Here is an 11,135-nt window from a genome sequence, read left to right on the forward strand (position 1 = left end):
CTCAAGTACTCCCACTGCACCCTCCCATGCCCCCCCACCAGCAGTTCAGTTGCACGCAGCTGACCCATGAGTGATTCTGGAGGGAGAAGTGTGTGTGGCAGGGCCTTTTGGAGCCTCATGCAAGCTCTCTCCCACACACGTGGATCATTGCTGTATCGCACTCATCTTAGTGTCCTAAGCATTTTCAATGCTGCCTGCTGGGGTTTGCTTTCAGTTGACCATCTGAGCTGACCTGCATCTCTGCCCACCAATTGATTACACTCCCATGCAGCATCGGATCTCGCCCACCATGACTCTCATTTCACTTTCGATTTAGCCAGCATGGTATTGCTACAGTTTTTCTTTCTCTCCCCTTGCCCTTTCCCCTATCCCAATCACCTATTTCCTTTCCCCCATCACAGTTGACCTCCCTGGTACCACCTTCAATCTCCCCTCAATGACCTACCAGCCACAGCCCTTTTCTTTCCGGGATGTCCAGGTGAAAGTGCACATTTCCTTCCTTCCCGAAAATCCCACCCATCCACATTAACCACCCCCAACCTCCTGTTTCCCACCCCCAGAGTCTGTGTCTGCCTCCGAGGCCCCATCAATGAACCTTGCTGTCCCCTCTATTGATACCGTTGAACCCTCACCCTCTCACACTAACGTCTCACTCTGCTCTCAGCTATTCTCACCATTCCCTCGTACAAAGCCCACCCTCAGTTTGCTCCCCAGGAGGCAGTTAGAGACACATCAGAGCTCTCTCATGCGCATTCACCTGGGCAGCTTCCCTCCTGACTCCTCCTCCACCTCCCTCCAGACTGCTTCCCCCCTTGGAGCTCTTTGCTCCCCCCTCCCCGGAACTCCTTCACCCTCCTGGCCCAGGGACCCCTTTCCCCTTTGGAACTCCACCCCCCCCCACCCCCCGGAACTCCTTCCCCACCCGGGAGTGCCTTCCACCCTTGGAACTTTTTCTCCCATTCTGACTTCCCACCCCTTAGTCTTTCCCCTTTTCCGGTTCCTTCCCCCACCCTTATTCCTTCTCCACCCTTACTCCCTCCCCTCTCCGCACACATTCCTCTTCCCACACTCCTGCCTCCTCCTGGACTTCTTCCCCTCTCTACACTCCTTCCTTCCCCTGGACTCCTTCCCCTCTCTGCGCTCCTTCCTTCCCCGGACTCCTTCCCTTACAGCTTCCACCCCCCTTACATCTACCTCCCCTGTTGCCGTCTTCTCCCCTGTTACCCCCTCCTACCCCCGTAGTCCCTCCCCCCACCAACCTCAGCCCCCTGACACTTTTGTTACCCCCCTCCCAACCTCCCCCCAACATCATCGTTCCCCCCTTACCAACTTTCCCGCCGACACCTTCATTCCAACCTCCCAACCTCACTCCCCCGTGACTCCTTTCTCTCCCAGTTGATCCTAGACCTTCCTCTCCCACCCCCTCATTATATCTTTCTCTCCCAAACTCAGCTGCACTTTCCTCTTCGCCCCCTTGACCATCATCCGTTGATAGCAGATGGTGACTTCCCACCTCCCGTGAATTGCTTCATGGCAGAGCCATATCCATGAGCATCCACCCAGCATTCCATGGACATTCCTCCAGGGTCCCATTGCTGTCGGGCTGCAACATCTTCTGTTGCTCGGATGTCCACGATGTGAGCAATGCCCTGGTGGTTAGTGCCGACTTCTCCATGTCACACCTGTCAGGACGTGTTCTCCACTGGCATGTTTTCCGCCGACATGAACGGATGATCCAGCATGGGAGGATGATTCTGGTGGGCTGGTCTTATAGCGATATGCATTGTGTATTATAGTTTATAGTGATTGTGTATTACAATGAGGTTCCCGACGTCTGATGGCGGGAAACGCGGCCTGCCATTGTCAGGCTGAGCAGATGATCGCAAACTGATTCCACAATATCATGAAGCTGAATTTTGGCCTTCTCGTCATATTGTCCGCTCATGCCACCGAACATGTCTGATGTAAGCGGGCACGGAAAATTCTGCCCGTGGTCTCACCAAAGTCCTGTACAACTGTACCAAGACTCCTTTATTCTTGTACTCTGATCCTCTTGCAATGAAGGCCAACATCCCATTTGCCTTCCAAAGTGCTTGCTGCATCTGCATGCTAACTTCTGTATTCCTTGTACAAGCACACCCAAGTCTGTTTGAACATAAAACACTTACAAGTTTCTCATCTTTTAAAAAAATATTCTGCTTTTTTATTCTTACAACCAAAGTAAATAACTTTACACTTCCCTATATTATACTCCATTTGCCATCCTGTTGCCCACTCACTGTCTACATCTCCTTGCAGCTTCTGTGTGCTCCCCATCGCTTACCTTTCCACCTAGCTTTATATCATCAGCAAGCTTAGTTACATTACTCTCTGTCTCTTCATCTAAGTCATTAATATAGATTGTAAATAGCTGAGGCTCCAACACTGATCCTTGCGGCACTCCGCTATTCACTGTCTGCCAACTTGATAAAGCCATATTTATGCCCACTCTTTGCTTTTTATTCATTAACTAATCCTCTACCAATGCTAATATATTGCTCCCAGCTGCATGAGCCCTTAATTTGCCTATTAACCTTTTGTGCATCTTATTGAATGCCTTCTGGAAATCCAGGTATATTACATCTACTGGTTCCCCTTTATCTACCCTACCAGTTACATCCTCAAAATACTCTAATAAATTTGTCAAACAGGATTTCCCTTTAGGAAAACCATGTTGGCTTGTTCTAACTATACTATGCTTTTCTAAGTGCATTGTTAAGCTTCCGTAATAATAGATTCCAGAATTTTCCCAACATCTGATATTGGGTTAACTGGCCCGTGATTCATTGTTTTCTCCCTTTTCTCCTTCCTTGAAAGCTGTGTAACATTTCTAACTTTCAGTCTCGTGGGACCATTCAGAATCTAATTAATTCTGGAAAATCATAGCTAGCAGATCCACCATCTCTGCAGCTATCTCTTTTAGAAACCTAGGATGTCAGCCACCAGGCTCCAGAGATGGAGGAAGAAGTGCCAAACGGACTCAAAATGTTAACTCTGTTTCTTTCTCCACAGATGCTGTCAGACCTGCTGAGTTTTTCCAGCATTTTCTGTTTTTATCCCAGAGATTTTTTGGGTTTTAGTCCCTTAAGTTTCTCGAATACTTTGCCTCTGCTGATATTAATTTACCTACTTTCCTCACTCTTTTTAGCCCCTAGGTTACTGGCTATTTCTGATATGGAACTTGTGTCTTCTGCTGTGAAGATAGACACAAAATATTTGTTCCATGCCACCGCCATTTTCTCATTGCCCCTGATAATTTCTCCTGTCTCTGCTTCTAAGGGGCCAACATTTACTTTAGCTGCTCTCTTCCTTTTTATATACTTATAAAAGCTCTTACAATGGGTTTTGATGTTTCTGGCTAGTTTACTCTCATATTAATTCTTTTGGTGGCCCTTTGCTGGTATCTAAAACATTCCCAATCCTCAGACTTGCTACTGTTTTTTTACAACATTGTAAGCCTCTCCTTTTAATCTGATCCTATCTTTAACTTCCTGAATGAGCCATGGATGAGTCATCTTGCTGAGTTTTTGTTCTTTACTGGAATGCATTTTTGTTGAACATTTTGAATTGTTTCTTTAAATGTTTCCCACTGTTCATTTACCTCCATACCTTTTTAGCCTATTCACCCAATTAACATTAGCCAGTTCTCCTCTCATGCCTATGTAATTGGCTTTTTTTAAGTTTAAGATTTTTGTTGTGATTGGAATATGTCACTTTCAAACTTAACATAGAATTGAGTTGTATCATGACCACAACTTCTCAGTTGACCTTCTACTATGACATTACTAATCAACCCTGCTTCATTATATAATACTGGATCGAAGATAACGTTATACCTGGTCAGTTCCACAATGTACTACTCCAGAAACTGCCATGAAAACATTCTACAACTCATCTTCTAGACCATTCTTGTCAATTTGATTATCCTAGCCTATATGGAGATTAAAGTCTCCAATAATTATTACATTTCCTTCATACAGGCTCCAATAATTTCTTGTTTAATGCTCTTCCCAATGGAATAGCTACTGCTTTGGGCCTATAACCACTCCCACCTGTGTTTTCTGACTATTGCTATTCCCAATTTTCACCCATACTGATTCTACTAATTCATGACCTTCAGAGGCCAGGTCCTTTCTCGCTAATGCCCTTATGTCATCTTTTACTATCAGGGCTACCTCACCTCCTTTGTCATTCTGTCCGTCTTTCCAAAATATTGTGTACTCTGGAATATTTATTTCCCAACCTTGATCACCTTGTAACCATGTTTCTAGAATGGCGTTTAGATCTAAATCAATTACCTCTATTTGTGCCACTAGCGTATCTATCTTATTGCAAATGCTTTGTGTATTTAGATAAAGAACCTTTAACTTCATTTTTTTTACTTCTATTTCCTGAAATGAACTTATTTGCTGATGTAATTTTGTTAAACTCTCTGTCCCTTCCTGTCCCACTCTGCTTGTCTTCATCCACATCACTGTACTGTTCCGATACCTTGACCTTCCTCTGTGGATTTCTAAGTCTCCCTTCACCCAACAACTGCCCCCAGTCTCCCCACCCCCCCACTCCTGTTAGCTTAAAGCCCTGCCCACAGCCCTAGTTATATGATTGGTCTGGACACTGGTCCCAACCCAGTTCAAGTGGAGCTCATCCTAATGGAATAGAATGCACTATCCTGAGTGCTGATGCCAGTACCCCATGAATCAAAACCCCTTCTTCCCACACTACTTCCTGAGCCATACTTTTAATTCTCTAATCTGTTTAACCTTATGCCAATTGGCATGTGGCTCAGGTAACAATCCAGAGATGATTGCCTTTGATGTTCCGCGTTTTAATTTGGGCCCTAACTCCTCAAATTCTCTTCGCAGAACATCATTCCTTGTTCTACCTGTTGTTGGTTCCCAAGTGGACCATGACAACTGGATCGTCCCACTCCTAGTTCCTCTCCAGCCATGAGGAGATGACCTTAACCCTGCCACCAGGCAGGCAACACAACCTTTGCAGCTCCCTGTCGTGGCTGCAGAGAACAGTATATAGCCCTCTGACCATACTCTCTCATATCACTAGCACACTCCTCTTTGATCTCTCCGTCTTGAATGGCATCCTCACCATGGTGCCATGGTCAGTCCGCTTATCTATCTTGCAGTCCTTCTCCTCATCCACACAGAAAGCTACCACCTCGAGGTGATAAACTCCTGTAAGCAGTATCAATGTATTCACAGCCAGAGAATTGTTTTTCAAGATTTTGCTGAACAAAGGACTAAGAACAAAAACTGTCACAGCTGTGTGTATTGTAAATTATTAAATGTGCTGTATGATATATTTTCTATGCTTTGCTTTTGTGAAACATTTTTAAGTTTAAATGAAGTTGATTGTTGATTAAGCAGTAATTAGTAAGTAATATCTTCTGCATTCTATATTGAATGGCCAGTTTGTGGACATCCAGCGTGTTCTTTGGCAAGCAATTAATAGTGACCTTTATTAGCTGCTTGACCTGGTTAGAATAATTAAGTGCAGCAGGGAATAAAAGACACAGGTTTGAATTTGCCAAAGGTGCTGTCTAATTAGATAAACAGTTGTCAAACTGTTTAATGGCTGATCTTCCATCTTCTACCTTCCATAAACTTGAACTCATGTAAAATGCTGCCCATATCCTAATGTACACCAATTTGCAGTACCCATTACTCTTGTACTCGGTGACTTACATTGGCTCCCAGCCTGGCTATGCCTCGATTTAAAAATTTTCATTCTAGTTTGCAAATCTGTTCATAATCTCACACCTTCCTATCTCTGTAACCTCCACTCAACAATTCTCTGGCATCTTTGTCCAACTCCTATTACTGGCCTCTCGCCTATCATCTTTTTTGATTGCCCTGCCATTGGTTGCCATGTCTTCAGCTGCCAAGGCCCTGACTTATGTTCATATGTACGTTTATACCTCTGGCAATCCCTCCATAAAATATATCTCTGCCTCTCTGTCCTTCTTTAAGACACTTTTTAAAACCTATCTCTTTGACCAAACTTTTAATCATGTGTTTTAATATTCCCTTACGTGGTTTAGTGTCAAATTTTGTTTGATAATGCTCCTGCGAAGCACTTTTGGGACATCTGACTTCATCAAAAGCAATGTATTAGCTATTGATGGTGCTTAAATGATAAAAATGGGTTCTACAGAAGCAGTTGTATAGTATCTCGATCAGTTCCTTCTGAAGCATTGGCCTGAATTTTTTGCTTGTTGGGCACGCGCGACCAGTGGGCCCGGGAGCGGACGGGAAACGGACCCCCGACCGCGGTTGGCCCCAACTGTGATTTTACGCTGGCTGGCCAATTAACGGCCAGCCAGCATGAAACGTGTGCGCTGAGAAAGGCTCAGCACTGCCGGTGGGGACGAGAAGAGGGTGGGCGCCGATGTCACTGTGGGTGCTGGCGAGCGCTTCCACTCAGCTCCCTGAAGGCAGACAGCTGCCTCAGGGAGCTGCAGGATTCCACAGGATAAATGAAACAACAAAAACGCTGCAAAATGTGCCCATGCAGCACAATCAAGTATCTGAAAGCATACCTCATTAAAAAACAATTCCCAGATATCGCTTTATTTTTTTTCCACACAGAGATTCCATCCAGCCCTGGGTTGAGGGTTGAGCAAAAATGTAAAGGCCGCTTGGCTGATTGGCCTGTCCGCCAACTGTAAAAGTGGATGGGCCATGAAAAATTGCTTTCAATTGCCTCCTTTGTGCACCTAATTGCCCACTTAATTGTTGGCGGATGCGCTTCCGACTGCCGACTGACCTGAAGGTTACTTGCGTGTGGGATGACTTGGATATGCTCGCCCGACATCATCTCGCGCTATTTTAAGTGCGTTCGGGTCGGGCGCGTGCTCGCCTGTGAGGCATTAAATTCTGCCCATTGTATTCAATATTGGAAACCAAACATCAGGAGAGCTAAAATGAAATTTAGAAAATGCTAGAAATACTCAGCAGGTTAGGTAGCAACTATAGAGAGAGAAAAACAGAGCCAACATGTCAGGTCTGCAGCCTTTCAGCAGAACTGTGATAAGTTAGAGATGAAATAGATTTTGAGCAAGGGGTTGGTGCAACAAGGAAAAATGGAAGGTCTGTGATAGGGCCGAAAACAGGAGACAGATATTGGCCTTAGTGTAGATTCAACAGAATGATATCAAGGCTTAAAGGATGAAAATATAAGAATGATGCATAAACTTGGCTTGTATTCCTTGAGTTTAAAAAGTTGTGGGCTATCTAATCAGGTATTGAAAATGATTAAGGGATGTTACGAATGCAAGGTTTTATAAGATGATTATGTTTTAGACCGTCTCTTTAATTTGGAATAAAATATAGTAATGGAGAGAGTTATCAGATTTGCTATCTCTTTAATTTAAAGTAATTTTTTTTATTATTCATTCACGGGATGAGGGCTTCACTGGCTGGGCCAGCATTTATTGCCCATCCCTAGTTGCCCTTGAGAAGGTGATGGTGAGCTGCCTTCTTGAACTGCTGCAGTTCCTGTGGTGTAGGTGCACCCACAGAACTGTTAGGAAGGGAGTTCCAGGATTTTAACCCTGCAACAGTGAAGAAACAGCGATATATTTCCAAGTCAGGATGGTGATTGACTTAGAGGGGAACTTCCAGGTGTTGGTGCTCCCATCTATCAGCTGCCCTTGTCCTTCTAGATATTAGTGGTTGTGGGTTTGAAAGATGCTGTTGAAGATATCTTGGTGAATTCCTGCCGTGCATCTTGTATATGGTACAACACTGCTACTACTGTGTATCGGTGGTAGAGGGAGTGAATGTTTGTGGATGTGGTGCCAATCAAGCGGGTTGCTTTGTCCTGGATGCTGTAGGGGGTGGTGGTGTGTGTCAGCTTCACCCCTGACTTCTGAGCAGTCCGAATCGCTCCCACTTTCTGGGTTCTAGACCTTGGACTTATTTGGGGGTTGTGACAAAGTGCAGCAGACAATTTGTTTTGGTGCAAGAAAAAAACTGGGTTTATTGAAGTCACAAATGAACTTATAACATTAGGATTACACTGAGATTATACAGTCCTACAAAGTACACTTAGTTAAGAATAGGGAACACACGGCATAACGAGGGAAAATCACGCTACTAATCCCCTTACCCTTGTCCCACCCCCAAAACCTAACTAAATTGAACTAGGAGAGGCCAGGGATCATGCTCACTAACCAGGGTTCCTTGTCAGTTCAAAATCCAGCGAGGTAAGCCAGTTGCAGTTTTGGGGTACGCTCATTGTGTCCTCTGGGGCCTGCCGTCCCCACGTGGTCCTGGTCTGTGGAATCTGTGAAGGTTCTTCAGTTGGGTGGAGGGCGCAGTTGTGGGTGGTCGATCTTCGTGGAGGGCTGCGGTTGAGGCCTTGTTGTCTTCTGTTGAGCCTGCCACCCCGTGCCCCTCACCGTGATGTTGCCTGCGGACCTGCAGACCTCCAGATTTCCTCCCTCCGCTTGGCTCAGCTGGCTCTTCCTGCTTAAACTCTGTTTCAACCGCTCCAAAACTGCTCACCATCCAAAACTGCCCACCCTTCGTAACTGGTGGCCCAGTTATACTGTTTTTTTCAAATTTCTTATCTGAAACCAAATCAAGGTTAGTTCTTTGTCTGATTGTGGCTTCTTCAGGTGATTGTTGTCTCGTTGTTTTTAATCGGCTCACGTAATGTTTATCGTTGTCTTCCTGTCCCCGTAACTAGTCTTGAACTGAAAGCCATTGTATATGTGGAATATTGATAGGTTCACATAATTGCATTGATTGCGGCCTTCCTGCCTTAGTAGTCAGTAACGATTATTTATGCAAAGTTTTGATGGGCTTTAGTTTTGTGTAAGATGAAGTCTTTCTCTGGGTTGATTGTTTTAAAGGGAAGAATGCGTATTCTGTCTCCTCTCGTCTGGTTACAGGCAACAATCCACACTGCGCTCAACAAGCCCGGGCATGTCCAGTCCCAGGCCTTCATGGGCTGCAGGGTTCTACACTTAACTCAGCAGTAGTGTCCTCTGCCATAAAAGTCCAAAAGTCATATCCTTGTTGATGATATGAAAAATGTGGGAATTTTGAGAACCCTTAAATGCTGTCAAGCCTCTTGAGTGTTGTGGGAGCTGCAACTTATCCAGGCAAATGGGGAGCATTCCATCACACTCCTGACTTGTGCCTTGTCAATAGTAGACGGCTTTGGGGAGTCAGGAGGTAAATTACTCTTTGTGCAATTCCTAGCCTCTGACTTGCTCTTGTAGCCATAGTATTTATATGGCTAGTCCAGTTCAGTTTCTGGTCAATCGCAACCTCCAGGATGTTGATAGTGGGGGATTCAGTGATGGTAATGCCCATTGAACATCAAAGGGCGATGGTTGGATTCTCTCTTGTTGGAGATGGTCATTGACTGACACTTGTGTGGCGCAAATGTTGCTTGCCACTTGTCAACCCAAGCCTGGATATTGTCCAGGTCTTGCTGCATTTAGACATGGATTGCTTCAGTATCCGAGGAGTCGCGAATGGTGCTGAACATTCATCAGCGAACATCCCCACTTCTGATCTTATGATGGAAAGAAGGTCATTGATGAGCAGCTGAAGATCGTTGGGCTGAGGACACTACCCTGAGAAACTCCTGCAGTGATGTCCTGGAGCTGAGATGACTGACCTCCAACAACCACAACCATCTTCCTTCGTGCTAGGTATGAGTCCAACCAGTGGAGAGTTTTCCCTCTGATTCCCATTGACTCCAGTTTTGCTAGGGCTCCTTGATGCCACACTTGGTCAAATGTGGCCATGATGTCAAGGGCAGTCACTCTCACCTCACCTCGGGAGTTCAGCTCTTTTGTCCATGTTTGAACCAAAGTTGTAATGAGGCCAGGAGCTGAGTGGTCCTGGCGGAACCCAAACTGGGCATCAGTGAGCAGGTTATTGCTCAGCAAATGTCACTTGATAGCACTGTTGATGACCCCTTCCATTACTTTACTGATGATAGAGAGTAGACTGATGGGGCAGTAATTGGCTGGGTTGGATTTGTCCTGCTTTTTGTGTACAGGACGTACCTGGGCAATTTTCAACATTGCCGGGTTAATTCCAGTGTTGTAGATGTACTGGAACAGCTTGGCTAGGGGCGTGGCAAGTTCTGGAGCACAAGTCTTCAGTACTATTGCTGGAATATTGTCAGGCCCCATTATCCAGTGCCTTCAGCCGTTTCTTGATATCACGTGGAGTGAATCGAATTGGCTGAAGATTGGCATCTGTGATGCTGGGGACCTCCGGAGGAGGCCCAGATGGATCATCCACTTTGCACTTCTGGCTGAAGATTGTTGCAAATGTTTCAGACTTATCTTTTGCAGTGATGTGCGGGTCTCCTCAATCATTGAGGATGGGGATATTTGTGCAGCCTCCTCCTCCAGTGAGTTGTCTAATTGTCCACCACCATTCGCGACTGGATGTGGCAGGAGTGCGGAGCTTAGATCTGATCCGTTTGTTGTGGGATTGATTAGCTCTTTCTATCACTTGCTGCTTATGCTGTTTGGCACACAAGTAGTCCTGTGTTATAGCTTCACCAGGTTGACACCTCATTTTTAGGTGTGCCTGGTACTGCTCTCGGCATGCTCTCCTGCACTCTTCATTGAACCAGGGTTGATCCCCTGGCTTGATGGTAATGGTAGAGTGGGGGATATGCAGGGCCATGAGGTTCCAGATTGTGTTTGAGTACAATTCTGCTGCTGCTGATGGCCCACAGCGCCTCATGGATACCCAGTTGCTAGATCTGTTCGAAATCTATCACATTTAGCACGGTGGTAGTACCACACGATGGGGGGTATCCTCAATGTGAAGGCAGAATTTCGTCTCCATAATGACTGGACGGTGTGATTGTAACAGGGATTTTATAAACTACAGAGAGACAACTTCATCAGGAGACAAGCTATAGAGAGAAAAACATACCATGGGCCTGAACTTCCTTGGAGTGGCAGTCAGAATTGGATTGCCACTCCGCTCCTAGTTCTTTACCTTAAATTTTATTTTGATTCTCTCTCACCTGACCTTCCAACTCAGGCTGGACAAGATCTGGTCAGTGCTGTGCATCCCAGGGCTTAGCATGGACTG

This window comes from Cetorhinus maximus, chromosome 16 (genome assembly GCF_964194155.1).
Source record: "Cetorhinus maximus chromosome 16, sCetMax3.hap1.1, whole genome shotgun sequence".
NCBI classification, from domain to species: Eukaryota; Metazoa; Chordata; class Chondrichthyes; order Lamniformes; family Cetorhinidae; genus Cetorhinus; species Cetorhinus maximus.